The sequence below is a fragment of the Rhipicephalus microplus genome, chromosome 2 (genome assembly GCF_043290135.1).
Source record: "Rhipicephalus microplus isolate Deutch F79 chromosome 2, USDA_Rmic, whole genome shotgun sequence".
Taxonomy (NCBI): domain Eukaryota; kingdom Metazoa; phylum Arthropoda; class Arachnida; order Ixodida; family Ixodidae; genus Rhipicephalus; species Rhipicephalus microplus.
In genome coordinates, this window is record NC_134701.1 from 92,073,077 (window position 1) to 92,097,516 (window position 24,440).

At 50.2% G+C, this 24,440-nt stretch overlaps 69 non-coding genes across 69 annotated transcripts; all 69 read right to left on the reverse strand.

The window, feature by feature from the left end:
* Positions 1-14: 14 nt before the first annotated feature.
* TRNAS-GCU (transfer RNA serine (anticodon GCU)) lies at positions 15-85 on the reverse strand. Its single transcript has one exon. It is a non-coding gene; the product is annotated as a tRNA-Ser (tRNA).
* Positions 86-158: 73 nt separating this feature from the next.
* On the reverse strand, positions 159-229 carry TRNAG-GCC (transfer RNA glycine (anticodon GCC)). The gene has a single exon. It is a non-coding gene; the product is annotated as a tRNA-Gly (tRNA).
* A 217-nt stretch (positions 230-446) lies between these two features.
* TRNAG-GCC (transfer RNA glycine (anticodon GCC)) lies at positions 447-517 on the reverse strand. Its single transcript has one exon. It is a non-coding gene; the product is annotated as a tRNA-Gly (tRNA).
* Positions 518-879: 362 nt separating this feature from the next.
* Positions 880-950, reverse strand: TRNAG-GCC (transfer RNA glycine (anticodon GCC)). Its single transcript has one exon. It is a non-coding gene; the product is annotated as a tRNA-Gly (tRNA).
* A 649-nt stretch (positions 951-1,599) lies between these two features.
* TRNAG-GCC (transfer RNA glycine (anticodon GCC)) lies at positions 1,600-1,670 on the reverse strand. Its single transcript has one exon. It is a non-coding gene; the product is annotated as a tRNA-Gly (tRNA).
* Positions 1,671-1,744: 74 nt separating this feature from the next.
* TRNAG-GCC (transfer RNA glycine (anticodon GCC)) lies at positions 1,745-1,815 on the reverse strand. Its single transcript has one exon. It is a non-coding gene; the product is annotated as a tRNA-Gly (tRNA).
* A 73-nt stretch (positions 1,816-1,888) lies between these two features.
* On the reverse strand, positions 1,889-1,959 carry TRNAG-GCC (transfer RNA glycine (anticodon GCC)). The gene has a single exon. It is a non-coding gene; the product is annotated as a tRNA-Gly (tRNA).
* Positions 1,960-2,032: 73 nt separating this feature from the next.
* Positions 2,033-2,103, reverse strand: TRNAG-GCC (transfer RNA glycine (anticodon GCC)). Its single transcript has one exon. It is a non-coding gene; the product is annotated as a tRNA-Gly (tRNA).
* A 218-nt stretch (positions 2,104-2,321) lies between these two features.
* Positions 2,322-2,392, reverse strand: TRNAG-GCC (transfer RNA glycine (anticodon GCC)). Its single transcript has one exon. It is a non-coding gene; the product is annotated as a tRNA-Gly (tRNA).
* Positions 2,393-2,465: 73 nt separating this feature from the next.
* On the reverse strand, positions 2,466-2,536 carry TRNAG-GCC (transfer RNA glycine (anticodon GCC)). The gene has a single exon. It is a non-coding gene; the product is annotated as a tRNA-Gly (tRNA).
* Positions 2,537-3,185: 649 nt separating this feature from the next.
* Positions 3,186-3,256, reverse strand: TRNAG-GCC (transfer RNA glycine (anticodon GCC)). The gene has a single exon. It is a non-coding gene; the product is annotated as a tRNA-Gly (tRNA).
* Positions 3,257-3,330: 74 nt separating this feature from the next.
* TRNAG-GCC (transfer RNA glycine (anticodon GCC)) lies at positions 3,331-3,401 on the reverse strand. Its single transcript has one exon. It is a non-coding gene; the product is annotated as a tRNA-Gly (tRNA).
* Positions 3,402-3,762: 361 nt separating this feature from the next.
* Positions 3,763-3,833, reverse strand: TRNAG-GCC (transfer RNA glycine (anticodon GCC)). Its single transcript has one exon. It is a non-coding gene; the product is annotated as a tRNA-Gly (tRNA).
* Positions 3,834-3,907: 74 nt separating this feature from the next.
* On the reverse strand, positions 3,908-3,978 carry TRNAG-GCC (transfer RNA glycine (anticodon GCC)). The gene has a single exon. It is a non-coding gene; the product is annotated as a tRNA-Gly (tRNA).
* A 73-nt stretch (positions 3,979-4,051) lies between these two features.
* Positions 4,052-4,122, reverse strand: TRNAG-GCC (transfer RNA glycine (anticodon GCC)). The gene has a single exon. It is a non-coding gene; the product is annotated as a tRNA-Gly (tRNA).
* A 73-nt stretch (positions 4,123-4,195) lies between these two features.
* TRNAG-GCC (transfer RNA glycine (anticodon GCC)) lies at positions 4,196-4,266 on the reverse strand. The gene has a single exon. It is a non-coding gene; the product is annotated as a tRNA-Gly (tRNA).
* A 218-nt stretch (positions 4,267-4,484) lies between these two features.
* Positions 4,485-4,555, reverse strand: TRNAG-GCC (transfer RNA glycine (anticodon GCC)). Its single transcript has one exon. It is a non-coding gene; the product is annotated as a tRNA-Gly (tRNA).
* Positions 4,556-4,628: 73 nt separating this feature from the next.
* On the reverse strand, positions 4,629-4,699 carry TRNAG-GCC (transfer RNA glycine (anticodon GCC)). The gene has a single exon. It is a non-coding gene; the product is annotated as a tRNA-Gly (tRNA).
* A 505-nt stretch (positions 4,700-5,204) lies between these two features.
* On the reverse strand, positions 5,205-5,275 carry TRNAG-GCC (transfer RNA glycine (anticodon GCC)). Its single transcript has one exon. It is a non-coding gene; the product is annotated as a tRNA-Gly (tRNA).
* Positions 5,276-5,780: 505 nt separating this feature from the next.
* TRNAG-GCC (transfer RNA glycine (anticodon GCC)) lies at positions 5,781-5,851 on the reverse strand. The gene has a single exon. It is a non-coding gene; the product is annotated as a tRNA-Gly (tRNA).
* A 360-nt stretch (positions 5,852-6,211) lies between these two features.
* Positions 6,212-6,282, reverse strand: TRNAG-GCC (transfer RNA glycine (anticodon GCC)). Its single transcript has one exon. It is a non-coding gene; the product is annotated as a tRNA-Gly (tRNA).
* Positions 6,283-6,499: 217 nt separating this feature from the next.
* TRNAG-GCC (transfer RNA glycine (anticodon GCC)) lies at positions 6,500-6,570 on the reverse strand. Its single transcript has one exon. It is a non-coding gene; the product is annotated as a tRNA-Gly (tRNA).
* A 362-nt stretch (positions 6,571-6,932) lies between these two features.
* TRNAG-GCC (transfer RNA glycine (anticodon GCC)) lies at positions 6,933-7,003 on the reverse strand. The gene has a single exon. It is a non-coding gene; the product is annotated as a tRNA-Gly (tRNA).
* A 650-nt stretch (positions 7,004-7,653) lies between these two features.
* On the reverse strand, positions 7,654-7,724 carry TRNAG-GCC (transfer RNA glycine (anticodon GCC)). Its single transcript has one exon. It is a non-coding gene; the product is annotated as a tRNA-Gly (tRNA).
* A 218-nt stretch (positions 7,725-7,942) lies between these two features.
* Positions 7,943-8,013, reverse strand: TRNAG-GCC (transfer RNA glycine (anticodon GCC)). The gene has a single exon. It is a non-coding gene; the product is annotated as a tRNA-Gly (tRNA).
* A 73-nt stretch (positions 8,014-8,086) lies between these two features.
* TRNAG-GCC (transfer RNA glycine (anticodon GCC)) lies at positions 8,087-8,157 on the reverse strand. The gene has a single exon. It is a non-coding gene; the product is annotated as a tRNA-Gly (tRNA).
* A 218-nt stretch (positions 8,158-8,375) lies between these two features.
* TRNAG-GCC (transfer RNA glycine (anticodon GCC)) lies at positions 8,376-8,446 on the reverse strand. The gene has a single exon. It is a non-coding gene; the product is annotated as a tRNA-Gly (tRNA).
* Positions 8,447-8,519: 73 nt separating this feature from the next.
* TRNAG-GCC (transfer RNA glycine (anticodon GCC)) lies at positions 8,520-8,590 on the reverse strand. Its single transcript has one exon. It is a non-coding gene; the product is annotated as a tRNA-Gly (tRNA).
* Positions 8,591-9,095: 505 nt separating this feature from the next.
* TRNAG-GCC (transfer RNA glycine (anticodon GCC)) lies at positions 9,096-9,166 on the reverse strand. Its single transcript has one exon. It is a non-coding gene; the product is annotated as a tRNA-Gly (tRNA).
* A 505-nt stretch (positions 9,167-9,671) lies between these two features.
* Positions 9,672-9,742, reverse strand: TRNAG-GCC (transfer RNA glycine (anticodon GCC)). Its single transcript has one exon. It is a non-coding gene; the product is annotated as a tRNA-Gly (tRNA).
* A 73-nt stretch (positions 9,743-9,815) lies between these two features.
* Positions 9,816-9,886, reverse strand: TRNAG-GCC (transfer RNA glycine (anticodon GCC)). Its single transcript has one exon. It is a non-coding gene; the product is annotated as a tRNA-Gly (tRNA).
* A 74-nt stretch (positions 9,887-9,960) lies between these two features.
* On the reverse strand, positions 9,961-10,031 carry TRNAS-GCU (transfer RNA serine (anticodon GCU)). The gene has a single exon. It is a non-coding gene; the product is annotated as a tRNA-Ser (tRNA).
* Positions 10,032-10,104: 73 nt separating this feature from the next.
* On the reverse strand, positions 10,105-10,175 carry TRNAG-GCC (transfer RNA glycine (anticodon GCC)). The gene has a single exon. It is a non-coding gene; the product is annotated as a tRNA-Gly (tRNA).
* A 361-nt stretch (positions 10,176-10,536) lies between these two features.
* TRNAG-GCC (transfer RNA glycine (anticodon GCC)) lies at positions 10,537-10,607 on the reverse strand. The gene has a single exon. It is a non-coding gene; the product is annotated as a tRNA-Gly (tRNA).
* A 74-nt stretch (positions 10,608-10,681) lies between these two features.
* On the reverse strand, positions 10,682-10,752 carry TRNAS-GCU (transfer RNA serine (anticodon GCU)). The gene has a single exon. It is a non-coding gene; the product is annotated as a tRNA-Ser (tRNA).
* A 73-nt stretch (positions 10,753-10,825) lies between these two features.
* On the reverse strand, positions 10,826-10,896 carry TRNAG-GCC (transfer RNA glycine (anticodon GCC)). Its single transcript has one exon. It is a non-coding gene; the product is annotated as a tRNA-Gly (tRNA).
* Positions 10,897-11,834: 938 nt separating this feature from the next.
* Positions 11,835-11,905, reverse strand: TRNAG-GCC (transfer RNA glycine (anticodon GCC)). The gene has a single exon. It is a non-coding gene; the product is annotated as a tRNA-Gly (tRNA).
* A 74-nt stretch (positions 11,906-11,979) lies between these two features.
* On the reverse strand, positions 11,980-12,050 carry TRNAG-GCC (transfer RNA glycine (anticodon GCC)). The gene has a single exon. It is a non-coding gene; the product is annotated as a tRNA-Gly (tRNA).
* A 73-nt stretch (positions 12,051-12,123) lies between these two features.
* Positions 12,124-12,194, reverse strand: TRNAG-GCC (transfer RNA glycine (anticodon GCC)). Its single transcript has one exon. It is a non-coding gene; the product is annotated as a tRNA-Gly (tRNA).
* Positions 12,195-12,267: 73 nt separating this feature from the next.
* On the reverse strand, positions 12,268-12,338 carry TRNAG-GCC (transfer RNA glycine (anticodon GCC)). Its single transcript has one exon. It is a non-coding gene; the product is annotated as a tRNA-Gly (tRNA).
* A 219-nt stretch (positions 12,339-12,557) lies between these two features.
* On the reverse strand, positions 12,558-12,628 carry TRNAG-GCC (transfer RNA glycine (anticodon GCC)). The gene has a single exon. It is a non-coding gene; the product is annotated as a tRNA-Gly (tRNA).
* Positions 12,629-12,701: 73 nt separating this feature from the next.
* Positions 12,702-12,772, reverse strand: TRNAG-GCC (transfer RNA glycine (anticodon GCC)). The gene has a single exon. It is a non-coding gene; the product is annotated as a tRNA-Gly (tRNA).
* Positions 12,773-13,565: 793 nt separating this feature from the next.
* On the reverse strand, positions 13,566-13,636 carry TRNAG-GCC (transfer RNA glycine (anticodon GCC)). The gene has a single exon. It is a non-coding gene; the product is annotated as a tRNA-Gly (tRNA).
* Positions 13,637-13,853: 217 nt separating this feature from the next.
* On the reverse strand, positions 13,854-13,924 carry TRNAG-GCC (transfer RNA glycine (anticodon GCC)). The gene has a single exon. It is a non-coding gene; the product is annotated as a tRNA-Gly (tRNA).
* A 73-nt stretch (positions 13,925-13,997) lies between these two features.
* TRNAG-GCC (transfer RNA glycine (anticodon GCC)) lies at positions 13,998-14,068 on the reverse strand. Its single transcript has one exon. It is a non-coding gene; the product is annotated as a tRNA-Gly (tRNA).
* Positions 14,069-14,141: 73 nt separating this feature from the next.
* TRNAG-GCC (transfer RNA glycine (anticodon GCC)) lies at positions 14,142-14,212 on the reverse strand. Its single transcript has one exon. It is a non-coding gene; the product is annotated as a tRNA-Gly (tRNA).
* A 506-nt stretch (positions 14,213-14,718) lies between these two features.
* On the reverse strand, positions 14,719-14,789 carry TRNAS-GCU (transfer RNA serine (anticodon GCU)). Its single transcript has one exon. It is a non-coding gene; the product is annotated as a tRNA-Ser (tRNA).
* A 505-nt stretch (positions 14,790-15,294) lies between these two features.
* Positions 15,295-15,365, reverse strand: TRNAG-GCC (transfer RNA glycine (anticodon GCC)). The gene has a single exon. It is a non-coding gene; the product is annotated as a tRNA-Gly (tRNA).
* Positions 15,366-15,438: 73 nt separating this feature from the next.
* Positions 15,439-15,509, reverse strand: TRNAG-GCC (transfer RNA glycine (anticodon GCC)). The gene has a single exon. It is a non-coding gene; the product is annotated as a tRNA-Gly (tRNA).
* Positions 15,510-15,728: 219 nt separating this feature from the next.
* On the reverse strand, positions 15,729-15,799 carry TRNAG-GCC (transfer RNA glycine (anticodon GCC)). Its single transcript has one exon. It is a non-coding gene; the product is annotated as a tRNA-Gly (tRNA).
* Positions 15,800-15,872: 73 nt separating this feature from the next.
* TRNAG-GCC (transfer RNA glycine (anticodon GCC)) lies at positions 15,873-15,943 on the reverse strand. Its single transcript has one exon. It is a non-coding gene; the product is annotated as a tRNA-Gly (tRNA).
* Positions 15,944-16,881: 938 nt separating this feature from the next.
* Positions 16,882-16,952, reverse strand: TRNAS-GCU (transfer RNA serine (anticodon GCU)). The gene has a single exon. It is a non-coding gene; the product is annotated as a tRNA-Ser (tRNA).
* Positions 16,953-17,457: 505 nt separating this feature from the next.
* Positions 17,458-17,528, reverse strand: TRNAG-GCC (transfer RNA glycine (anticodon GCC)). The gene has a single exon. It is a non-coding gene; the product is annotated as a tRNA-Gly (tRNA).
* Positions 17,529-17,601: 73 nt separating this feature from the next.
* On the reverse strand, positions 17,602-17,672 carry TRNAG-GCC (transfer RNA glycine (anticodon GCC)). Its single transcript has one exon. It is a non-coding gene; the product is annotated as a tRNA-Gly (tRNA).
* Positions 17,673-17,891: 219 nt separating this feature from the next.
* TRNAG-GCC (transfer RNA glycine (anticodon GCC)) lies at positions 17,892-17,962 on the reverse strand. Its single transcript has one exon. It is a non-coding gene; the product is annotated as a tRNA-Gly (tRNA).
* Positions 17,963-18,467: 505 nt separating this feature from the next.
* Positions 18,468-18,538, reverse strand: TRNAG-GCC (transfer RNA glycine (anticodon GCC)). The gene has a single exon. It is a non-coding gene; the product is annotated as a tRNA-Gly (tRNA).
* Positions 18,539-18,755: 217 nt separating this feature from the next.
* Positions 18,756-18,826, reverse strand: TRNAG-GCC (transfer RNA glycine (anticodon GCC)). The gene has a single exon. It is a non-coding gene; the product is annotated as a tRNA-Gly (tRNA).
* Positions 18,827-19,043: 217 nt separating this feature from the next.
* On the reverse strand, positions 19,044-19,114 carry TRNAG-GCC (transfer RNA glycine (anticodon GCC)). The gene has a single exon. It is a non-coding gene; the product is annotated as a tRNA-Gly (tRNA).
* A 73-nt stretch (positions 19,115-19,187) lies between these two features.
* TRNAG-GCC (transfer RNA glycine (anticodon GCC)) lies at positions 19,188-19,258 on the reverse strand. Its single transcript has one exon. It is a non-coding gene; the product is annotated as a tRNA-Gly (tRNA).
* A 218-nt stretch (positions 19,259-19,476) lies between these two features.
* On the reverse strand, positions 19,477-19,547 carry TRNAG-GCC (transfer RNA glycine (anticodon GCC)). The gene has a single exon. It is a non-coding gene; the product is annotated as a tRNA-Gly (tRNA).
* A 73-nt stretch (positions 19,548-19,620) lies between these two features.
* Positions 19,621-19,691, reverse strand: TRNAG-GCC (transfer RNA glycine (anticodon GCC)). The gene has a single exon. It is a non-coding gene; the product is annotated as a tRNA-Gly (tRNA).
* A 1,946-nt stretch (positions 19,692-21,637) lies between these two features.
* Positions 21,638-21,708, reverse strand: TRNAG-GCC (transfer RNA glycine (anticodon GCC)). Its single transcript has one exon. It is a non-coding gene; the product is annotated as a tRNA-Gly (tRNA).
* Positions 21,709-21,782: 74 nt separating this feature from the next.
* Positions 21,783-21,853, reverse strand: TRNAG-GCC (transfer RNA glycine (anticodon GCC)). Its single transcript has one exon. It is a non-coding gene; the product is annotated as a tRNA-Gly (tRNA).
* Positions 21,854-21,926: 73 nt separating this feature from the next.
* TRNAG-GCC (transfer RNA glycine (anticodon GCC)) lies at positions 21,927-21,997 on the reverse strand. The gene has a single exon. It is a non-coding gene; the product is annotated as a tRNA-Gly (tRNA).
* Positions 21,998-22,070: 73 nt separating this feature from the next.
* On the reverse strand, positions 22,071-22,141 carry TRNAG-GCC (transfer RNA glycine (anticodon GCC)). Its single transcript has one exon. It is a non-coding gene; the product is annotated as a tRNA-Gly (tRNA).
* Positions 22,142-22,359: 218 nt separating this feature from the next.
* Positions 22,360-22,430, reverse strand: TRNAG-GCC (transfer RNA glycine (anticodon GCC)). The gene has a single exon. It is a non-coding gene; the product is annotated as a tRNA-Gly (tRNA).
* Positions 22,431-22,503: 73 nt separating this feature from the next.
* Positions 22,504-22,574, reverse strand: TRNAG-GCC (transfer RNA glycine (anticodon GCC)). The gene has a single exon. It is a non-coding gene; the product is annotated as a tRNA-Gly (tRNA).
* A 506-nt stretch (positions 22,575-23,080) lies between these two features.
* TRNAG-GCC (transfer RNA glycine (anticodon GCC)) lies at positions 23,081-23,151 on the reverse strand. Its single transcript has one exon. It is a non-coding gene; the product is annotated as a tRNA-Gly (tRNA).
* Positions 23,152-23,368: 217 nt separating this feature from the next.
* Positions 23,369-23,439, reverse strand: TRNAG-GCC (transfer RNA glycine (anticodon GCC)). Its single transcript has one exon. It is a non-coding gene; the product is annotated as a tRNA-Gly (tRNA).
* Between the last annotated feature and the right edge of the window lie 1,001 nt (positions 23,440-24,440).

The window sequence follows — 24,440 nt, forward strand, 5'->3', positions numbered from 1 at the left end:
TCTAAAAATAACAATGCGTCGGCCGGGAATCAAACCCGGGTCACCCGCGCAGCAGGTGAGTATTCTATCACTGAACCACCAACGCCAATTGCTTACTCCTGCATTCATGACATGCAATATTGCGGAATAGCACGCAGATACTTTTCAAAAATAAGCGATGCGTCGGCCGGGAATCGAACCCGGGTCACCCGCGTGGCAGGCGAGTATTCTACCACTGAACCACCGACGCCATTTGCTTACTCCTGCATTCATGGCATGCAATATTGTGTAACAGCATGCGTGAGCTTTTACAAAAATAACGATGCGTAGTCCGGGAATTGAACCCGGGTCATCCGCGTGGCAGGCGAGTATTCTACCAATGAACCACCGACGCCATTTGCTTACTCCTACATTCATGGCATGCAATATTGTGTAACAGCATGCGTGAGCTTTTACAAAAATAACTATACGTCGGCCGGCAATCGAACCCGGGTCGCCCGCGTGGCAGACGAGTATTCTACCACTGAACCACCAACGCTATTTGCTTACTCCTGCATTATTGACATGCATTATTGCGGAATAGCACGCAGGAACTTTTTTAAAATAAACGATGCGTCGGCCGGGAATCAAACCAGGGTCACCAGTGTGGCAGGCGAGCATTCTACCACTGAACCACCGACGCCATTTGCTTACTGTGGCATTCATGACATGCAATATTGCGTAACAGCACGTGTGAGCTTTTCTAAATGTAGCAATGCTTCGGCAGGGAATGGAACCCGGGTCACCCGCGTGGCAGGCGAGTATTCTACTACTGAACTGCCGACGCCATTTGCTTGCTCCTGCATTCATGGCATGTATATATAGCGTAAAAGCACGCGTGAGCTTTTCTAAAATAAACGATGCTTCGGCCGGGATTCGAACCCGGATCACCCGCGTGGCAGGCGAGTATTCTACAACTGAACCACCGACGCCATTTGCTTACTCCGGCATTCATGGCATGCAATATTGCGTAACAGCACGCGTGAGATTTTCTAAAAGTAACGATGCTTCGGCAGCGATTTAAACACAGGTAACCCCCGTGGCAGGCGAGTATTCTACCACTGAACCACCGACGCCATTTGCTTACTGCTGCATTCATGGCATGCAATATTGCGAATCAGCACGCGTGAGCTTTTCTAAAAATAACGATGCGTCAGCCGGGAATAGTACCTGGGTCACCCGCGTGGCAGGCGAGTATTCTACCAAAGAACCACCGACGCCATTTGCTTACTCCTGCATTCATGGCATGCAATATTGCGAATCAGCACGCGTGAGCTTTTCTAAAAATAACGATGCGTCAGCCGGGAATAGAACCCGGGTCACCCGCGTGGCAGGCGAGTATTCTACCCCTGAACAACCGACACCATTTGCCTACTCCTGCATAATTGACATGCGATATTGCGGAAGGGCAAGCAAGAAAAGTTTTAAAAAACACGATGTTTCGGCAGGGAATCGAACTCGAGTCAGCCGCGTGGCAGGCGAGTATTTTACCACTGAACCACCGACGCCAATTGCTTACTCCTGCATTCAAGGCATGCAATATTGCGTAACAGCACGCGTGAGCGTTTCTGAAAATAACGATGCGTCAGCCGGGAATCGAACCCGGGTCACCCGCGTGGCAGGCGAGTATTCTACCACTGAACCACCAACGCCATTTCCTTGCTTCTGCGTTCATGGCATGCATATATAGCGTAAGAACACGCGTGAGCTTTTTTAAAGATAACGACGCGTCGGCCGTGAATTGAACCCGGGTCACCCGTGTGGCAGGCGAGCATTCTACCACTGAACGACCGACGCCATTTGTTTTCTCCGGCATTCATGACATGCAATATTGCGTAACAGCACGTGTGAGCTTTTCAAGAAGTAACAATGCTTCGGCAGGGAATCGAACCCGGGATACCCGCGTGGCAGGCGAGTATTCTACCGCTGAACCACCGACGCCATTTGCTTATTCCTGCATTCGTGGCATTGAATATTGCATAACAGCACGCGTGAGCTTTTCTAAAGATAACCATGCGTCGGCCGAGAATCGAACTTGGGTCACCCGCGTGGCAGGCCAGTATTCTACCACTGAAGCACCGACGCCATTTGCTTGCTCCTGCATTCATGGCATGCATATATAGCGTAACAGCATGCATGAGTTTTTCTAAAAATAACAATGCGTCGGCAAGGAATCAAACCCGGGTCACCCGCGCAGCAGGTCAGTATTCTATCACTGAACCACCAACGCCATTTGCTTACTCCTGCATTCATGACATGCAATATTGTGGAATAGCACGCAGGTACTTTTCTAAAATAAACGATGCGTCGGCCGGGAATCGAACCCGGGTCACCCGCGTGGCAGGCGAGTATTCTACTACTGAACCACCGACGCCATTTGCTTACTCCTACATTCATGGAATGCAATATTGTGTAACACCATGCGTGAGCTTTTACAAAAATAACGATGCGTCGGCCGGGAATCGAACCCGGGTCGCCCGCGTGGCAGACGAGTATTCTACCACTGAACCACCAACGCCATTTGCTTACTCCTGCATTCTTGACATGCAATGTTGTGGATTAGCACGCAGGAACTTTTTTAAAATAAACGATGCGTCAGCCGGGAATACAACCCGGGTCACCCGCGTGGCAGGCGAGTATCCTATCACTGAACCACCGACGCCATTTGCTTACTCCTGCATTCATGGCATGCAATATTGCGAATCAGCACGCGTGAGCTTTTCTAAAAATAACGATGCGTCAGCCGGGAATACAACCCGGGTCACCCGCGTGGCAGGCGAGTATTTTACCATTGAACCACCGACGCCATTTGCTTACTCCGGCATTCATGGCATGCAATATTGCGTAACAGCACGCGTGAGCTTTTATAAAAATAGCGATGCGTCGGCCCGGAATCGAGCCCAGGTCAACCGCGTGGCAGGCGAGTATTCTACCACTGAACAACCGACACCATTTGCCTACTCCTGCATTATTGACATGCGATATTGCGTAACAGCACGTGTGAGCTTTTCAAAAAGTAACAATGCTTCGGCAGGGAATCGAACCCGGGATACCCGCGTGGCAGGCGAGTATTCTACCACTGAACGACCGACGCCATTTGCTTACTCCTGCATTCGTGGCATTGAATATTGCATAACAGCACGCGTGAGCTTTTCTAAAGATAACGATGCGTCGGCCGAGAATCGAACTTGGGTCACCCGCGTGGCAGGCGAGTATTCTACCACTGAAGCACCGACGCAATTTGCTTGCTCCTGCATTCATGGCATGCATATATAGCGTAACAGCATGCATGAGCTTTTCTAAAATAAACGATGCTTCGGCCGGGATTCGAACCCGGATCACCCGCGTGGCAGGCGAGTATTCTACAACTGAACCACCGACGCCATTTGCTTACTCCGGCATTCATGGCATGCAATATTGCGTAACAGCACGCGTGAGATTTTCTAAAAGTAACAATGCTTCGGCAGCGATTTAAACACAGGTAACCCCCGTGGCAGGCGAGTATTCTACCACTGAACCACCGACGCCATTTGCTTACTCCTGCATTCATGGCATGCAATATTGCGAATCAGCACGCGTGAGCTTTTATAAAAATAACGATGCGTCAGCCGGGAATAGTACCTGGGTCACCCGCGTGGCAGGCGAGTATTCTACCAAAGAACCACCGACGCCAATTGCTTACTCCTGCATTCAAGGCATGCAATATTGCGTAACAGCACGCGTGAGCGTTTCTGAAAATAACGATGCGTCAGCCGGGAATCGAACCCGGGTCACCCGCGTGGCAGGCGAGTATTCTACCACTGAACCACCAACGCCATTTCCTTGCTTCTGCGTTCATGGCATGCATATATAGCGTAAGAACACGCGTGAGCTTTTTTAAAGATAACGACGCGTCGGCCGTGAATTGAACCCGGGTCACCCGTGTGGCAGGCGAGCATTCTACCACTGAACGACCGACGCCATTTGTTTTCTCCGGCATTCATGACATGCAATATTGCGTAACAGCACGTGTGAGCTTTTCAAGAAGTAACAATGCTTCGGCAGGGAATCGAACCCGGGATACCCGCGTGGCAGGCGAGTATTCTACCACTGAACCACCGACGCCATTTGCTTACTCCTGCATTCGTGGCATTGAATATTGCATAACAGCACGCGTGAGCTTTTCTAAAGATAACCATGCGTCGGCCGAGAATCGAACTTGGGTCACCCGCGTGGCAGGCCAGTATTCTACCACTGAAGCACCGACGCCATTTGCTTGCTCCTGCATTCATGGCATGCATATATAGCGTAACAGCATGCATGAGTTTTTCTAAAAATAACAATGCGTCGGCAAGGAATCAAACCCGGGTCACCCGCGCAGCAGGTGAGTATTCTATCACTGAACCACCAACGCCATTTGCTTACTCCTGCATTCATGACATGCAATATTGTGGAATAGCACGCAGGTACTTTTCTAAAATAAACGATGCGTCGGCCGGGAATCGAACCCGGGTCACCCGCGTGGCAGGCGAGTATTCTACTACTGAACCACCGACGCCATTTGCTTACTCCTACATTCATGGAATGCAATATTGTGTAACAGCATGCGTGAGCTTTTACAAAAATAACGATGCGTCGGCCGGGAATCGAACCCGGGTCGCCCGCGTGGCAGACGAGTATTCTACCACTGAACCACCAACGCCATTTGCTTACTCCTGCATTCTTGACATGCAATGTTGTGGAATAGCACGTAGGAACGTTTTTAAAATAAACGATGCGTCGGCTGGGAATCAAACCAGGGTCACCAGTGTGACAGGCGAGCATTCTACCACTGAACCACCGACGCCATTTGTTTACTGTGGCATTCATGACATGCAATATTGCGTAACAGCACGTGTGAGCTTTTCTAAAAGTAGCAATGCTTCGGCAGGGAATAGAACCCGGGTCACCCGCGTGGCAGTCGAGTATTTTACCACTGAACTACCGACGCCATTTGCTTACTCCGGCATTCATGGCATGCAATATTGCGTAACAGCACGCGTGAGCTTTTATAAAAATAGCGACGCGTCGGCCCGGAATCGAGCCCAGGTCAACCGCGTGGCAGGCGAGTATTCTACCACTGAACCACCGACGCCATTTGCTTACTCCGGCATTCATGGCATGCAATATTGCGAATCAGCACGCATGAGCTTTTCTAAAAATAACGATGCGTCAGCCGGGAATAGAACCCGGGTCACCCGCGTGGCAGGCGAGTATTCCACCACTGAACCACCGACGCCATTTGCTTACTCCTGCATTCATGGCATGCAATATGGCGAATCAGCACGCGCGAGCTTTTCTAAAAATAACGATGCGTCAGCCGGGAATACAACCCGGGTCACCCGCGTGGCAGGCGAGTATCCTATCACTGAACCACCGACGCCATTTGCTTACTCCTGCATTCATGGCATGCAATATTGCGAATCAGCACGCGTGAGCTTTTCTAAAAATAACGATGCGTCAGCCGGGAATACAACCCGGGTCACCCGCGTGGCAGGCGAGTATTTTACCATTGAACCACCGACGCCATTTGCTTACTCCGGCATTCATGGCATGCAATATTGCGTAACAGCACGCGTGAGCTTTTATAAAAATAGCGATGCGTCGGCCCGGAATCGAGCCCAGGTCAACCGCGTGGCAGGCGAGTATTCTACCACTGAACAACCGACACCATTTGCCTACTCCTGCATTATTGACACGCGATATTGCGTAACAGCACGTGTGAGCTTTTCAAAAAGTAACAATGCTTCGGCAGGGAATCGAACCCGGGATACCCGCGTGGCAGGCGAGTATTCTACCACTGAACCACCGACGCCATTTGCTTACTCCTGCATTCGTGGCATTGAATATTGCATAACAGCACGCGTGAGCTTTTCTAAAGATAACGATGCGTCGTCCGAGAATCGAACTTGGGTCACACACGTGGCAGGCGAGTATTCTACCACTGAAGCACCGACGCAATTTGCTTGCTCCTGCATTCATGGCATGCATATACAGCGTAACAGCATGCATGAGCTTTTCTAAAAATAACAATGCGTCGGCCGGGAATCAAACCCGGGTCACCCGTGCAGCAGGTGAGTATTCTATCACTGAACCACCAACGCCATTCTTACTCCTGCATTCATGACATGCAATATTGCGGAATAGCACGCAGATACTTTTCAAAAATAAACGATGCGTCGGCCGGGAATCGAACCCGGGTCACCCGCGTGGCAGGCGAGTATTCTACCACTGAACCACCGACGCCATTTGCTTACTCCTGCATTCATGGCATGCAATATTGTGTAACAGCATGCGTGAGCTTTTACAAAAATAACGATGCGTAGTCCGGGAATTGAACCCGGGTCATCCGCGTGGCAGGCGAGTATTCTACCAATGAATCACCGACGCCATTTGCTTACTCCTACATTCATGGCATGCAATATTGTGTAACAGCATGCGTGAGCTTTTACAAAAATAACTATACGTCGGCCGGCAATCGAACCCGGGTCGCCCGCGTGGCAGACGAGTATTCTACCACTGAACCACCAACGCTATTTGCTTACTCCTGCATTATTGACATGCATTATTGCGGAATAGCACGCAGGAACTTTTTTAAAATAAACGATGCGTCGGCCGGGAATCAAACCAGGGTCACCAGTGTGGCAGGCGAGCATTCTACCACTGAACCACCGACGCCATTTGCTTACTGTGGCATTCATGACATGCAATATTGCGTAACAGCACGTGTGAGCTTTTCTAAATGTAGCAATGCTTCGGCAGGGAATGGAACCCGGGTCACCCGCGTGGCAGGCGAGTATTCTACTACTGAACTGCCGACGCCATTTGCTCGCTCCTGCATTCATGGCATGTATATATAGCGTAAAAGCACGCGTGAGCTTTTCTAAAATAAACGATGCTTCGGCCGGGATTCGAACCCGGATCACCCGCGTGGCAGGCGAGTATTCTACAACTGAACCACCGACGCCATTTGCTTACTCCGGCATTCATGGCATGCAATATTGCGTAACAGCACGCGTGAGATTTTCTAAAAGTAACAATGCTTCGGCAGCGATTTAAACACAGGTAACCCCCGTGGCAGGCGAGTATTCTACCACTGAACCACCGACGCCATTTGCTTACTCCTGCATTCATGGCATGCAATATTGCGAATCAGCACGCGTGAGCTTTTCTAAAAATAACGATGCGTCAGCCAGGGAATAGTACCTGGGTCACCCGCGTGGCAGGCGAGTATTCTACCAAAGAACCACCGACGCCATTTGCTTACTCCTGCATTCATGGCATGCAATATTGCGAATCAGCACGCGTTAGCTTTTCTAAAAATAACGATGCGTCAGCCGGGAATAGAACCCGGGTCACCCGCGTGGCAGGCGAGTATTCTACCCCTGAACAACCGACACCATTTGCCTACTCCTGCATTATTGACATGCGATATTGCGGAAAGGCACGCAAGAAAAGTTTTAAAAAACACGAAGTTTCGGCAGGGAATCGAACTCGAGTCAGCCGCGTGGCAGGCGAGTATTTTACCACTGAACCACCGACGCCAATTGCTTACTCCTGCATTCAAGGCATGCAATATTGCGTAACAGCACGCGTGAGCGTTTCTGAAAATAACGATGCGTCAGCCGGGAATCGAACCCGGGTCACCCGCGTGGCAGGCGAGTATTCTACCACTGAACCACCAACGCCATTTCCTTGCTTCTGCGTTCATGGCAACCATATATAGCGTAAGAACACGCGTGAGCTTTTTTAAAGATAACGACGCGTCGGCCGTGAATTGAACCCGGGTCACCCGTGTGGCAGGCGAGCATTCTACCACTGAACGACCGATGCCATTTGTTTTCTCCGGCATTCATGACATGCAATATTGCGTAACAGCACGTGTGAGCTTTTCAAGAAGTAACAATGCTTCGGCAGGGAATCGAACCCGGGACACCCGCGTGGCAGGCGAGTATTCTACCACTGAACCACCGACGCCATTTGCTTACTCCTGCATTCGTGGCATTGAATATTGCATAACAGCACGCGTGAGCTTTTCTAAAGATAACCATGCGTCGGCCGAGAATCGAACTTGGGTCACCCGCGTGGCAGGCCAGTATTCTACCACTGAAGCACCGACGCCATTTGCTTGCTCCTGCAGTCATGGCATGCATATATAGCGTAACAGCATGCATGAGTTTTTCTAAAAATAACAATGCGTCGGCAAGGAATCAAACCCGGGTCACCCGCGCAGCAGGTGAGTATTCTATCACTGAACCACCAACGCCATTTGCTTACTCCTGCATTCATGACATGCAATATTGTGGAATAGCACGCAGGTACTTTTCTAAAATAAACGATGCGTCGGCCGGGAATCGAACCCGGGTCACCCGCGTGGCAGGCGAGTATTCTACTACTGAACCACCGACGCCATTTGCTTACTCCTACATTCATGGAATGCAATATTGTGTAACAGCATGCGTGAGCTTTTACAAAAATAACGATGCGTCGGCCGGGAATCGAACCCGGGTCGCCCGCGTGGCAGACGAGTATTCTACCACTGAACCACCAACGCCATTTGCTTACTCCTGCATTCTTGACATGCAATGTTGTGGAATAGCACGCAGGAACTTTTTTAAAATAAACGATGCGTCGGCTGGGAATCAAACCAGGGTCACCAGTGTGACAGGCGAGCATTCTACCACTGAACCACCGACGCCATTTGTTTACTGTGGCATTCATGACATGCAATATTGCGTAACAGCACGTGTGAGCTTTTCTAAAAGTAGCAATGCTTCGGCAGGGAATAGAACCCGGGTCACCCGCGTGGCAGTCGAGTATTTTACCACTGAACTACCGACGCCATTTGCTTACTCCGGCATTCATGACATGCAATATTGCGTAACAGCACGCGTGAGCTTTTATAAAAATAGCGACGCGTCGGCCCGGAATCGAGCCCAGGTCAACCGCGTGGCAGGCGAGTATTCTACCACTGAACCACCGACGCCATTTGCTTACTCCGGCATTCATGGCATGCAATATTGCGAATCAGCACGCATGAGCTTTTCTAAAAATAACGATGCGTCAGCCGGGAATAGAACCCGGGTCACCCGCGTGGCAGGCGAGTATTCCACCACTGAACCACCGACGCCATTTGCTTACTCCTGCATTCATGGCATGCAATATGGCGAATCAGCACGCGCGAGCTTTTCTAAAAATAACGATGCGTCAGCCGGGAATACAACCCGGGTCACCCGCGTGGCAGGCGAGTATCCTATCACTGAACCACCGACGCCATTTGCTTACTCCTGCATTCATGGCATGCAATATTGCGAATCAGCACGCGTGAGCTTTTCTAAAAATAACGATGCGTCAGCCGGGAATACAACCCGGGTCACCCACGTGGCAGGCAAGTATTTTACCACTGAACCACCGACGCCATTTGCTTACTCCGGCATTCATGGCATGCAATATTGCGTAACAGCACGCGTGAGCTTTTATAAAAATAGCGATGCGTCGGCCCGGAATCGAGCCCAGGTCAACCGCGTGGCAGGCGAGTATTCTACCACTGAACAACCGACACCATTTGCCTACTCCTGCATTATTGACATGCGATATTGCGTAACAGCACGTGTGAGCTTTTCAAAAAGTAACAATGCTTCGGCAGGGAATCGAACCCGGGATACCCGCGTGGCAGGCGAGTATTCTACCACTGAACCACCGACGCCATTTGCTTACTCCCGCATTCGTGGCATTGAATATTGCATAACAGCACGCGTGAGCTTTTCTAAAGATAACGATGCGTCGGCCGAGAATCGAACTTGGGTCACCCGCGTGGCAGGCGAGTATTCTACCACTGAAGCACCGACGCAATTTGCTTGCTCCTGCATTCATGGCATGCATATATAGCGTAACAGCATGCATGAGCTTTTCTAAAAATAACAATGCGTCGGCCGGGAATCAAACCCGGGTCACCCGCGCAGCAGGTGAGTATTCTATCACTGAACCACCAACGCCATTTGCTTACTCCTGCATTCATGACATGCAATATTGCGGAATAGCACGCAGGTACTTTTCTAAAATAAACGATGCGTTGGCCGGGAATCGAACCCGGGTCACCCGCGTGGCAGGCGAGTATTCTACCACTGAACCACCGACGCCATTTGCTTACTCCTACATTCATGGCATGCAATATTGTGGAATAGCACGCAGGAACTTTTTTAAAATAAACGATGCGTCGGCCGGGAATCAAACCAGGGTCACCAGTGTGGCAGGCGAGCATTCCACCACTGAACCACCGACGCCATTTGTTTACTGTGGCATTCATGACATGCAATATTGCGTAACAGCACGGGTGAGCTTTTATAAAAGTAGCAATGCTTCGGCAGGGAATAGAACCCGGGTCACCCGCGTGGCAGGCGAGTATTCTACTACTGAACCACCAATGCCAGTTGCTTACTCCTTCATTCATGACATGCAATTATTCGTAACAACACGTCTGAGCTTCTTCAAAAATAACAATGCGTCGGCTGGGAATCGAACCCGGGTCACCCGCGCGGCAGGCGAGTATTCTACCACTGAACCACCAACGCCATCTGCTTGCTCCTGCATTCACGGCATGCATATATAGCGTAACAGCATGCATGAGCTTTTCTAAAAATAACAATGCGTCGGCCGGGAATCAAACCCGGGTCACCCGCGCAGCAGGTGAGTATTCTATCACTGAACCACCAACGCCATTTGCTTACTCCTGCATTCATGACATGCAATATTGCGGAATAGCACGCAGGTACTTTTCTAAAATAAACGATGCGTTGGCCGGGAATCGAACCCGGGTCACCCGCGTGGCAGGCGAGCATTCTACCACTGAACCACCGACGCCATTTGCTTACTGTGGCATTCATGACATGCAATATTGCGTAACAGCACGTGTGAGCTTTTCTAAATGTAGCAATGCTTCGGCAGGGAATGAAACCAGGGTCACCCGCGTGGCAGGCGAGTATTCTACTACTGAACTGCCGACGCCATTTGCTTGCTTCTGCATTCATGGCATGTATATATAGCGTAAAAGCACGCGTGAGCTTTTCTAAAATAAACGATGCTTCGGCCGGGATTCGAACCCGGATCACCCGCGTGGCAGGCGAGTATTCTACAACTGAACCACTGACGCCATTTGCTTACTCCGGCATTCATGGCATGCAATATTGCGTAACAGCACGCGTGAGATTTTCTAAAAGTAACAATGCTTCGGCAGCGATTTGAACACAGGTAACCCCCGTGGCAGGCGAGTATTCTACCACTGAACCACCGACGCCATTTGCTTACTCCTGCATTCATGGCATGTAATATTGCGAATCAGCACGTGTGAGCTTTTCTAAAAATAACGATGCGTCAGCCGGGAATAGTACCTGGGTCACCCACGTGGCAGGCGAGTATTCTACCAAAAAACCACCGACGCCATTTGCTTACTCCTGCATTCATGGCATGCAATATTGCGAATCAGCACGCGTGAGCTTTTCTAAAAATAACGATGCGTCAGCCGGGAATAGAACCCGGGTCACCCGCGTGGCAGGCGAGTATTCTACCCCTGAACAACCGACACCATTTGCCTACTCCTGCATTATTGACATGCGATATTGCGGAAAGGCACGCAAGAAAAGTTTTAAAAAACACGATGTTTCGGCAGGGAATCGAACTCGAGTCAGCCGCGTGGCAGGCGAGTATTTTACCACTGAACCACCGACGCCAATTGCTTACTCCTGCATTCAAGGCATGCAATATTGCGTAACAGCACGCGTGAGCGTTTCTGAAAATAACGATGCGTCAGCCGGGAATCGAACCCGGGTCACCCGCGTGGCAGGCGAGTATTCTACCACTGAACCACCAACGCCATTTCCTTGCTTCTGCGTTCATGGCATGCATATATAGCGTAAGAACACGCGTGAGCTTTTTTAAAGATAACGACGCGTCGGCCGTGAATTGAACCCGGGTCACCCGTGTGGCAGGCGAGCATTCTACCACTGAACGACCGACGCCATTTGTTTTCTCCGGCATTCATGACATGCAATATTGCGTAACAGCACGTGTGAGCTTTTCAAGAAGTAACAATGCTTCGGCAGGGAATCGAACCCGGGATACCCGCGTGGCAGGCGAGTATTCTACCACTGAACCACCGACGCCATTTGCTTACTCCTGCATTCGTGGCATTGAATATTGCATAACAGCACGCGTGAGCTTTTCTAAAGATAACCATGCGTCGGCCGAGAATCGAACTTGGGTCACCCGCTTGGCAGGCCAGTATTCTACCACTGAAGCACCGACGCCATTTGCTTGCTCCTGCATTCATGGCATGCATATATAGCGTAACAGCATGCATGAGTTTTTCTAAAAATAACAATGCGTCGGCCAGGAATCAAACCCTGGTCACCCTTTGCAGCAGGTGAGTATTCTATCACTGAACCACCAACGCCATTTGCTTACTCCTGCCTTCATGACATGCAATATTGTGGAATAGCACGCAGGTACTTTTCTAAAATAAACGATGCGTCGGCCGGGAATCGAACCCGGGTCACCCGCGTGGCAGGCGAGTATTCTACTACTGAACCACCGACGCCATTTGCTTACTCCTACATTCATGGAATGCAATATTGTGTAACACCATGCGTGAGCTTTTACAAAAATAACGATGCGTCGGCCGGGAATCGAACCCGGGTCGCCCGCGTGGCAGACGAGTATTCTACCACTGAACCACCAACGCCATTTGCTTACTCCTGCATTCTTGACATGCAATGTTGTGGAATAGCACGCAGGAACTTTTTTAAAATAAACGATGCGTCGGCTGGGAATCAAACCAGGGTCACCAGTGTGACAGGCGAGCATTCTACCACTGAACCACCGACGCCATTTGTTTACTGTGGCATTCATGACATGCAATATTGCGTAACAGCACGTGTGAGCTTTTCTAAAAGTAGCAATGCTTCGGCAGGGAATAGAACCCGGGTCACCCGCGTTGCAGTCAAGTATTTTACCACTGAACTACCGACGCCATTTGCTTACTCCGGCATTCATGGCATGCAATATTGCGTAACAGCACGCGTGAGTTTTTATAAAAATAGCGACGCGTCGGCCCGGAATCGAGCCCAGGTCAACCGCGTGGCAGGCGAGTATTCTACCACTGAACCACCGACGCCATTTGCTTACTCCGGCATTCATGGCATGCAATATTGCGAATCAGCACGCATGAGCTTTTCTAAAAATAACGATTCGTCAGCCGGGAATAGAACCCGGGTCACCCGCGTGGCAGGCGAGTATTCCACCACTGAACCACCGACGCCATTTGCTTACTCCTGCATTCATGGCATGCAATATGGCGAATCAGCACGCGCGAGCTTTTCTAAAAATAACGATGCGTCAGCCGGGAATACAACCCGGGTCACCCGCGTGGCAGGCGAGTATCCTATCACTGAACCACCGACGCCATTTGCTTACTCCTGCATTCATGGCATGCAATATTGCGAATCAGCACGCGTGAGCTTTTCTAAAAATAACGATGCGTCAGCCGGGAATACAACCCGGGTCACCCGCGTGGCAGGCGAGTATTTTACCACTGAACCACCGACGCCATTTGCTTACTCCGGCATTCATGGCATGCAATATTGCGTAACAGCACGCGTGAGCTTTTATAAAAATAGCGATGCGTCGGCCCGGAATCGAGCCCAGGTCAACCGCGTGGCAGGCGAGTATTCTACCACTGAACAACCGACACCATTTGCCTACTCCTGCATTATTGACATGCGATATTGCGTAACAGCACGTGTGAGCTTTTCAAAAAGTAACAATGCTTCGGCAGGGAATCGAACCCGGGATACCCGCGTGGCAGGCGAGTATTCTACCACTGAACCACCGACGCCATTTGCTTACTCCTGCATTCGTGGCATTGAATATTGCATAACAGCACGCGTGAGCTTTTCTAAAGATAACGATGCGTCGGCCGAGAATCGAACTTGGGTCACCCGCGTGGCAGGCGAGTATTCTACCACTGAACCACCGACGCCATTTGCTTACTCCTACATTCATGGCATGCAATATTGTGTAACAGCTTGCGTGAGCTTTTACAAAAATAACGATGCGTCGGCCGGGAATCGAACCCGGGTCGCCCGCGTGGCAGACGAGTAGTCTACCACTGAACCACCAACGCCATTTGCTTACTCCTGCATTCTTGACATGCAATGTTGTGGAATAGCACGCAGGAACTTTTTTAAAATAAACGATGCGTCGGCCGGGAATCAAACCAGGGTCACCAGTGTGGCAGGCGAGCATTCCACCACTGAACCACCGACGCCATTTGTTTACTGTGGCATTCATGACATGCAATATTGCGTAACAGCACGGGTGAGCTTTTATAAAAGTAGCAATGCTTCGGCAGGGAATAGAACCCGGGTCACCCGCGGGGCAGGCGAGTATTCTACTACTGAACCACCAATGCCAGTTGCTTACTCCTTCATTCATGACATGCAATTATTCGTAACAACACGTCTGAGCTTCTTCAAAAATAACAATGCGTCGGCTGGTAATCGAACCCGGGTCACCCGCGCGGCAGGCGAGTATTCTACCACTGAAACACCAACGCCATCTGCTTGCTCCTGCATTCATGGCATGCATATATAGCGTAACAGCATGCATGAGCTTTTCTAAAAATAACAATGCGTCGGCCGGGAATCAAACCCGGGTCACCCGCGCAGCAGGTGAGTATTCTATCACTGAACCACCAACGCCAATTGCTTACTCCTGCATTCATGACATGCAATATTGCGGAATAGCATGCGTGAGCTTTTACAAAAATAACGATGCGTAGTCCGGGAATTGAACCCGGGTCATCCGCGTGGCAGGCGAGTATTCTACCAATGAACCACCGACGCCATTTGCTTACTCCTACATTCATGGCATGCAATATTGTGTAACAGCATGCGTGAGCTTTTACAAAAATAACTATACGTCGGCCATCAATCAAACCCGGGTCGCCCGCGTGGCAGACGAGTATTCTACCACTGAACCACCAACGCTATTTGCTTACTCCTGCATTATTGACATGCATCATTGCGGAATAGCACGCAGGAACTTTTTTAAAATAAACGATGCGTCGGCCGGGAATCAAACCAGGGTCACCAGTGTGGCAGGCGAGCATTCTACCACTGAACCACCGACGCCATTTGTTTTCTCCGGCATTCATGACATGCAATATTGCGTAACAGCACGTGTGAGCTTTTCAAGAAGTAACAATGCTTCGGCAGGGAATCGAACCCGGGATACCCGCGTGGCAGGCGAGTATTCTACCACTGAACCACCGACGCCATTTGCTTACTCCTGCATTCGTGGCATTGAATATTGCATAACAGCACGCGTGAGCTTTTCCAAAGATAACCATGCGTCGGCCGAGAATCGAACTTGGGTCACCCGCGTGGCAGGCCAGTATTCTACCACTGAAGCACCGACGCCATTTGCTTGCTCCTGCATTCATGGCATGCATATATAGCGTAACAGCATGCATGAGTTTTTCTAAAAATAACAATGCGTCGGCCAGGAATCAAACCCGGGTCACCCTTTGCAGCAGGTGAGTATTCTATCACTGAACCACCAACGCCATTTGCTTACTCCTGCCTTTATGACATGCAATATTGTGGAATAGCACGCAGGTACTTTTCTAAAATAAACGATGCGTCGGCCGGGAATCGAACCCGGGTCACCCGCGTGGCAGGCGAGTATTCTACTACTGAACCACCGACGCCATTTGCTTACTCCTACATTCATGGAATGCAATATTGTGTAACACCATGCGTGAGCTTTTACAAAAATAACGATGCGTCGGCCGGGAATCGAACCCGGGTCGCCCGCGTGGCAGACGAGTATTCTACCACTGAACCACCAACGCCATTTGCTTACTCCTGCATTCTTGACATGCAATGTTGTGGAATAGCACGCAGGAACTTTTTTAAAATAAACGATGCGTCGGCTGGGAATCAAACCAGGGTCACCAGTGTGACAGGCGAGCATTCTACCACTGAACCACCGACGCCATTTGTTTACTGTGGCATTCATGACATGCAATATTGCGTAACAGCACGTGTGAGCTTTTCTAAAAGTAGCAATGCTTCGGCAGGGAATAGAACCCGGGTCACCCGCGTTGCAGTCAAGTATTTTACCACTGAACTACCGACGCCATTTGCTTACTCCGGCATTCATGGCATGCAATATTGCGTAACAGCACGCGTGAGTTTTTATAAAAATAGCGACGCGTCGGCCCGGAATCGAGCCCAGGTCAACCGCGTGGCAGGCGAGTATTCTACCACTGAACCACCGACGCCATTTGCTTACTCCGGCATTCATGGCATGCAATATTGCGAATCAGCACGCATGAGCTTTTCTAAAAATAACGATGCGTCAGCCGGGAATAGAACCTGGGTCACCCGCGTGGCAGGCGAGTATTCCACCACTGAACCACCGACGCCATTTGCTTACTCCTGCATTCATGGCATGCAATATGGCGAATCAGCACGCGCGAGCTTTTCTAAAAATAACGATGCGTCAGCCGGGAATACAACCCGGGTCACCCACGTGGCAGGCGAGTATCCTATCACTGAACCACCGACGCCATTTGCTTACTCCTGCATTCATGGCATGCAATATTGCGAATCAGCACGCGTGAGCTTTTCTAAAAATAACGATGCGTCAGCCGGGAATACAACCCGGGTCACCCGCGCGGCAGGCGAGTATTCTACCACTGAAACACCAACGCCATCTGCTTGCTCCTGCATTCATGGCATGCATATATAGCGTAACAGCATGCATGAGCTTTTCTAAAAATAACAATGCGTCGGCCGGGAATCAAACCCGGGTCACCCGCGCAGCAGGTGAGTATTCTATCACTGAACCACCAACGCCAATTGCTTACTCCTGCATTCATGACATGCAATATTGCGGAATAGCATGCGTGAGCTTTTACAAAAATAACGATGCGTAGTCCGGGAATTGAACCCGGGTCATCCGCGTGGCAGGCGAGTATTCTACCAATGAACCACCGACGCCATTTGCTTACTCCTACATTCATGGCATGCAATATTGTGTAACAGCATGCGTGAGCTTTTACAAAAATAACTATACGTCGGCCATCAATCAAACCCGGGTCGCCCGCGCGGCAGACGAGTATTCTACCACTGAACCACCAACGCTATTTGCTTACCCCTGCATTATTGACATGCATCATTGCGGAATAGCACGCAGGAACTTTTTTAAAATAAACGATGCGTCGGCCGGGAATCAAACCAGGGTCACTAGTGTGGCAGGCGAGCATTCTACCACTGAACCACCGACGCCATTTGTTTTCTCCGGCATTCATGACATGCAATATTGCGTAACAGCACGTGTGAGCTTTTCAAGAAGTAACAATGCTTCGGCAGGGAATCGAACCCGGGATACCCGCGTGGCAGGCGAGTATTCTACCACTGAACCACCGACGCCATTTGCTTACTCCTGCATTCGTGGCATTGAATATTGCATAACAGCACGCGTGAGCTTTTCCAAAGATAACCATGCGTCGGCCGAGAATCGAACTTGGGTCACCCGCGTGGCAGGCCAGTATTCTACCACTGAAGCACCGACGCCATTTGCTTGCTCCTGCATTCATGGCATGCATATATAGCGTAACAGCATGCATGAGTTTTTCTAAAAATAACAATGCGTCGGCCAGGAATCAAACCCGGGTCACCCTTTGCAGCAGGTGAGTATTCTATCACTGAACCACCAACGCCATTTGCTTACTCCTGCCTTCATGACATGCAATATTGTGGAATAGCACGCAGGTACTTTTCTAAAATAAACGATGCGTCGGCCGGGAATCGAACCCGGGTCGCCCGCGTGGCAGACGAGTATTCCACCACTGAACCACCAACGCCATTTGCTTACTCCTGCATTCTTGACATGCAATGTTGTGGAATAGCACGCAGGAACTTTTTTAAAATAAACGATGCTTCGGCTGGGAATCAAACCAGGGTCACCAGTGTGACAGGCGAGCATTCTACCACTGAACCACCGACGCCATTTGTTTACTGTGGCATTCATGACATGCAATATTGCGTAACAGCACGTGTGAGCTTTTCTAAAAGTAGCAATGCTTCGGCAGGGAATAGAACCCGGGTCACCCGCGTTGCAGTCAAGTATTTTACCACTGAACTACCGACGCCATTTGCTTACTCCGGCATTCATGGCATGCAATATTGCGTAACAGCACGCGTGAGTTTTTATAAAAATAGCGACGCGTCGGCCCGGAATCGAGCCCAGGTCAACCGCGTGGCAGGCGAGTATTCTACCACTGAACCACCGACGCCATTTGCTTACTCCGGCATTCATGGCATGCAATATTGCGAATCAGCACGCATGAGCTTTTCTAAAAATAACGATGCGTCAGCCGGGAATAGAACCCGGGTCACCCGCGTGGCAGGCGAGTATTCAACCACTGAACCACCGACGCCATTTGCTTACTCCTGCATTCATGGCATGCAATATGGCGAATCAGCACGCGCGAGCTTTTCTAAAAATAACGATGCGTCAGCCGGGAATACAACCCGGGTCACCCGCGTGGCAGGCGAGTATCCTATCACTGAACCACCGACGCCATTTGCTTACTCCTGCATTCATGGCATGCAATATTGCGAATCAGCACGCGTGAGCTTTTCTAAAAATAACGATGCGTCAGCCGGGAATACAACCCGGGTCACCCGCGTGGCAGGCGAGTATTTTACCACTGAACCACCGACGCCATTTGCTTACTCCGGCATTCATGGCATGCAATATTGCGTAACAGCACGCGTGAGCTTTTATAAAAATAGCGATGCGTCGGCCCGGAATCGAGCCCAGGTCAACCGCGTGGCAGGCGAGTATTCTACCACTGAACAACCGACACCATTTGCCTACTCCTGCATTATTGACATGCGATATTGCGTAACAGCACGTGTGAGCTTTTCAAAAAGTAACAATGCTTCGGCAGGGAATCGAACCCGGGATACCCGCGTGGCAGGCGAGTATTCTACCACTGAACCACCGACGCCATTTGCTTACTCCTGCATTCGTGGCATTGAATATTGCATAACAGCACGCGTGAGCTTTTCTAAAGATAACGATGCGTCGGCCGAGAATCGAACTTGGGTCACCCGCGTGGCAGGCGAGTATTCTACCACTGAAGCACCGACGCAATTTGCTTGCTCCTGAATTCATGGCATGCATATATAGCGTAACAGCATGCATGAGCTTTTCTAAAAATAACAATGCATCGGCCGGGAATCAAACCCGGGTCACCCGCGCAGCAGGTGAGTATTCTATCACTGAACCACCAACGCCATTTGCTTACTCCTGCATTCATGACATGCAATATTGCGGAATAGCACGCAGGTACTTTTCTAAAATAAACGATGCGTTGGCCGGGAATCGAACCCGGGTCACCCGCGTGGCAGGCGAGTATTCTACCACTGAACCACCGACGCCATTTGCTTACTCCTACATTCATGGCATGCAATATTGTGTAACAGCTTGCGTGAGCTTTTACAAAAATAACGATGCGTCGGCCGGGAATCGAACCCGGGTCGCCCGCGTGGCAGACGAGTATTCTACCACTGAACCACCAACGCCATTTGCTTACTCCTGCATTCTTGACATGCAATGTTGTGGAATAGCACGCAGGAACTTTTTTAAAATAAACGATGCGTCGGCCGGGAATCAAACCAGGGTCACCAGTGTGGCAGGCGAGCATTCCACCACTGAACCACCGACGCCATTTGTTTACTGTGGCATTCATGACATGCAATATTGCGTAACAGCACGGGTGAGCTTTTATAAAAGTAGCAATGCTTCGGCAGGGAATAGAACCCGGGTCACCCGCGGGGCAGGCGAGTATTCTACTACTGAACCACCAATGCCAGTTGCTTACTCCTTCATTCATGACATGCAATTATTCGTAACAACACGTCTGAGCTTCTTCAAAAATAACAATGCGTCGGCTGGTAATCGAACCCGGGTCACCCGCGCGGCAGGCGAGTATTCTACCACTGAAACACCAACGCCATCTGCTTGCTCCTGCATTCATGGCATGCATATATAGCGTAACAGCATGCATGAGCTTTTCTAAAAATAACAATGCGTCGGCCGGGAATCAAACCCGGGTCACACGCGCAGCAGGTGAGTATTCCATCACTGAACCACCAACGCCAATTGCTTACTCCTGCATTCATGACATGCAATATTGCGGAATAGCATGCGTGAGCTTTTACAAAAATAACGATGCGTAGTCCGGGAATTGAACCCGGGTCATCCGCGTGGCAGGCGAGTATTCTACCAATGAACCACCGACGCCATTTGCTTACTCCTACATTCATGGCATGCAATATTGTGTAACAGCATGCGTGAGCTTTTACAAAAATAACTATACGTCGGCCATCAATCAAACCCGGGTCGCCCGCGTGGCAGACGAGTATTCTACCACTGAACCACCAACGCTATTTGCTTACTCCTGCATTATTGACATGCATCATTGCGGAATAGCACGCAGGAACTTTTTTAAAATAAACGATGCGTCGGCCGGGAATCAAACCAGGGTCACCAGTGTGGCAGGCGAGCATTCTACCACTGAACCACCGACGCCATTTGCTTACTGTGGCATTCATGACATGCAATATTGCGTAACAGCACGTGTGAGCTTTTCTAAATGTAGCAATGCTTCGGCAGGGAATGGAACCCGGGTCACCCGCGTGGCAGGCGAGTATTCTACTACTGAACTGCCGACGCCATTTGCTTGCTCCTGCATTCATGGCATGTATATATAGCGTAAAAGCACGCGTGAGCTTTTCTAAAATAAACGATGCTTCGGCCGGGATTTGAACCCGGATCACCCGCGTGGCAGGCGAGTATTCTACAACTGAACCACTGACGCCATTTGCTTACTCCGGCATTCATGGCATGCAATATTGCGTAACAGCACGCGTGAGGTTTTTAAAAGTAACAATGCTTCGGCAGCGATTTAAACACAGGTAACCCCCGTGGCAGGCGAGTATTCTACCACTGAACCACCGACGCCATTTGCTTACTCCTGCATTCATGGCATGCAATATTGCGAATCAGCACGCGTGAGCTTTTCTAAAAATAACGATGCGTCAGCCGGGAATAGTACCTGGGTCACCCACGTGGCAGGCGAGTATTCTACCAAAGAACCACCGACGCCATTTGCTTACTCCTGCATTCATGGCATGCAATATTGCGAATCAGCACGCGTGAGCATTTCTAAAAATAACGATGCGTCAGCCGGGAATAGAACCCGGGTCACCCGCGTGGCAGGCGAGTATTCTACCCCTGAACAACCGACACCATTTGCCTACTCCTGCATTATTGACATGCGATATTGCGGAAAGGCACGCAAGAAAAGTTTTAAAAAACACGATGTTTCGGCAGGGAATCGAACTCGAGTCAGCCGCGTGGCAGGCGAGTATTTTACCACTGAACCACCGACGCCAATTGCTTACTCCTGCATTCAAAGCATGCAATATTGCGTAACAGCACGCGTGAGCGTTTCTGAAAATAACGATGCGTCAGCCGGGAATCGAACCCGGGTCACCCGCGTGGCAGGCGAGTATTCTACCACTGAACCACCAACGCCATTTCCTTGCTTCTGCGTTCATGGCATGCATATATAGCGTAAGAACACGCGTGAGCTTTTTTAAAGATAACGACGCGTCGGCCGTGAATTGAACCCGGGTCACCCGTGTGGCAGGCGAGCATTCTACCACTGAACGACCGACGCCATTTGTTTTCTCCGGCATTCATGACATGCAATATTGCGTAACAGCACGTGTGAGCTTTTCAAGAAGTAACAATGCTTCGGCGGGGAATCGAACCCGGGATACCCGCGTGGCAGGCGAGTATTCTACCACTGAACCACCGACGCCATTTGCTTACTCCTGCATTCGTGGCATTGAATATTGCATAACAGCACGCGTGAGCTTTTCTAAAGATAACCATGCGTCGGCCGAGAATCGAACTTGGGTCACCCGCGTGGCAGGCCAGTATTCTACCACTGAAGCACCGACGCCATTTGCTTGCTCCTGCATTCATGGCATGCATATATAGCGTAACAGCATGCATGAGTTTTTCTAAAAATAACAATGCGTCGGCCAGGAATCAAACCCGGGTCACCCGCGCAGCAGGTGAGTATTCTATCACTGAACCACCAACGCCATTTGCTTACTCCTGCATTTATGACATGCAATATTGTGGAATAGCACGCAGGTACTTTTCTAAAATAAACGATGCGTCGGCCGGGAATCGAACCCGGGTCACCCGCGTGGCAGGCGAGTATTCTACTACTGAACCACCGACGCCATTTGCTTACTCCTACATTCATGGAATGCAATATTGTGTAACACCATGCGTGAGCTTTTACAAAAATAACGATGCGTCGGCCGGGAATCGAACCCGGGTCGCCCGCGTGGCAGACGAGTATTCTACCACTGAACCACCAACGCCATTTGCTTACTCCTGCATTCTTGACATGCAATGTTGTGGAATAGCACGCAGGAACTTTTTTAAAATAAACGATGCGTCGGCTGGGAATCAAACCAGGGTCACCAGTGTGACAGGCGAGCATTCTACCACTGAACCACCGACGCCATTTGTTTACTGTGGCATTCATGACATGCAATATTGCGTAACAGCACGTGTGAGCTTTTCTAAAAGTTGCAATGCTTCGGCAGGGAATAGAACCCGGGTCACCCGCGTGGCAGGCGAGTATTCTACTACTGAACTACCGACGCCATTTGCTTGCTCCTGCATTCATGGCATGCATATATAGCGTAAAAGCACGCGTGAGCTTTTCTAAAAATAACGATGCTTCGGCCAGGAATCGAATTCGGGTTACCCGTGTGGCAGGCGAGTGTTCTTCCACGGAACTACTGACGCCATTTGCTTGTACCTGCACTCATGACATGCAATATTGCGGAATAGTACGCAGGATCTTTTCTAAAATAAACGATGCTTCGGCCGGGAATCGAACCCGGATCACCCGCGTGGCAGGCGAGTATTCTACAACTGAACCACCGACGCCTTTTGCTTACTCCGGCATTCATGGCAAGCAATATTGCGTAACAGCACGCGTGAGCTTTTCTAAAAGTAACAATGCTTCGGCAGCGATTTAAACACAGGTAACCCGCGTGGCAGGCGAGTATTCTGCCACTGAACCACCGACGCCATTTGCTTACTCCTACATTCATGGCATGCAATATTGTGTAACAGCATGCGTGAGCTTATACAATAATAACGATGCGTCGGCCGGGAATCGAACCCGGGTCGCCCGCGTGGCAGACAAGTATTCTACCACTGAACCACCAACGACATTTGCTTACTCCTGCATTCTTGACATGCGATATTGTGGAATAGCACGCAGGAACTTTTTTAAAATAAACGATGCGTCGGCCGGGAATCGAACCAGGGTCACCAGTGTGGCAAGCGAGCATTCTACCACTGAACCACCGACGCCATTTGTTTACTGTGGCATTCATGACATGCAATATTGCGTAACAGCAAGTGTGAGCTTTTTTAAAAGTAGCAATGCTTCGGCAGGGAATAGAACTTGGGTCACCCGCGTGGCAGGCGAGTATTCTACTACTGAACTACCGACGCCATTTGCTTGCTCCTGCATTCATGGCATGTATATATAGCGTAACAACACGCGTGAGCTTTTTGAAAGATAACGATGCGTCGGCCGTGAATTGAACCGGGGTCACCCGTGTGGCAGGCGAGTATTCTACCACTGAACCACCGATGCCATTTGTATTCTCCGACATTCATGGCATGCAATATTGCGTAACAGCACGTGTGAGCTTTTCAAAAAGTAACAATGCTTTGGCACGGAATCAAACCCGGGTCACCCGCGTGGCAGGCGAGTATTCCACCACTGAACCACCGACGCCATTTGCTTACTCCTGCATTCATGGCATGCAATATTGCGTAACAGCACGCGTGAGCTTTTCTCAAAATAACGATGCTTCAGCCAGGAATCGAACACGTGTCACCCGCGTGGCAGTCGAGTATTTTACCACTAAACCACCGACGCCATTTGCTTACTCCGGCATTCATGGCATGCAATATTGCGTAACAGCACGCGTGAGCTTTTATAAATAGCGACGCGTCGGCCCGGAATCGAGCCCAGGTCAACCGCGTGGCAGGCGAGTATTCTACCACTGAACCACCGACGCCATTTGCTTACTCCGGCATTCATGGCATGCAATATTGCGAATCAGCACGCATGAGCTTTTCTAAAAATAACGATGCGTCAGCCGGGAATAGAACTCGGGTCACCCGCGTGGCAGGCGAGTATTCCACCACTGAACCAC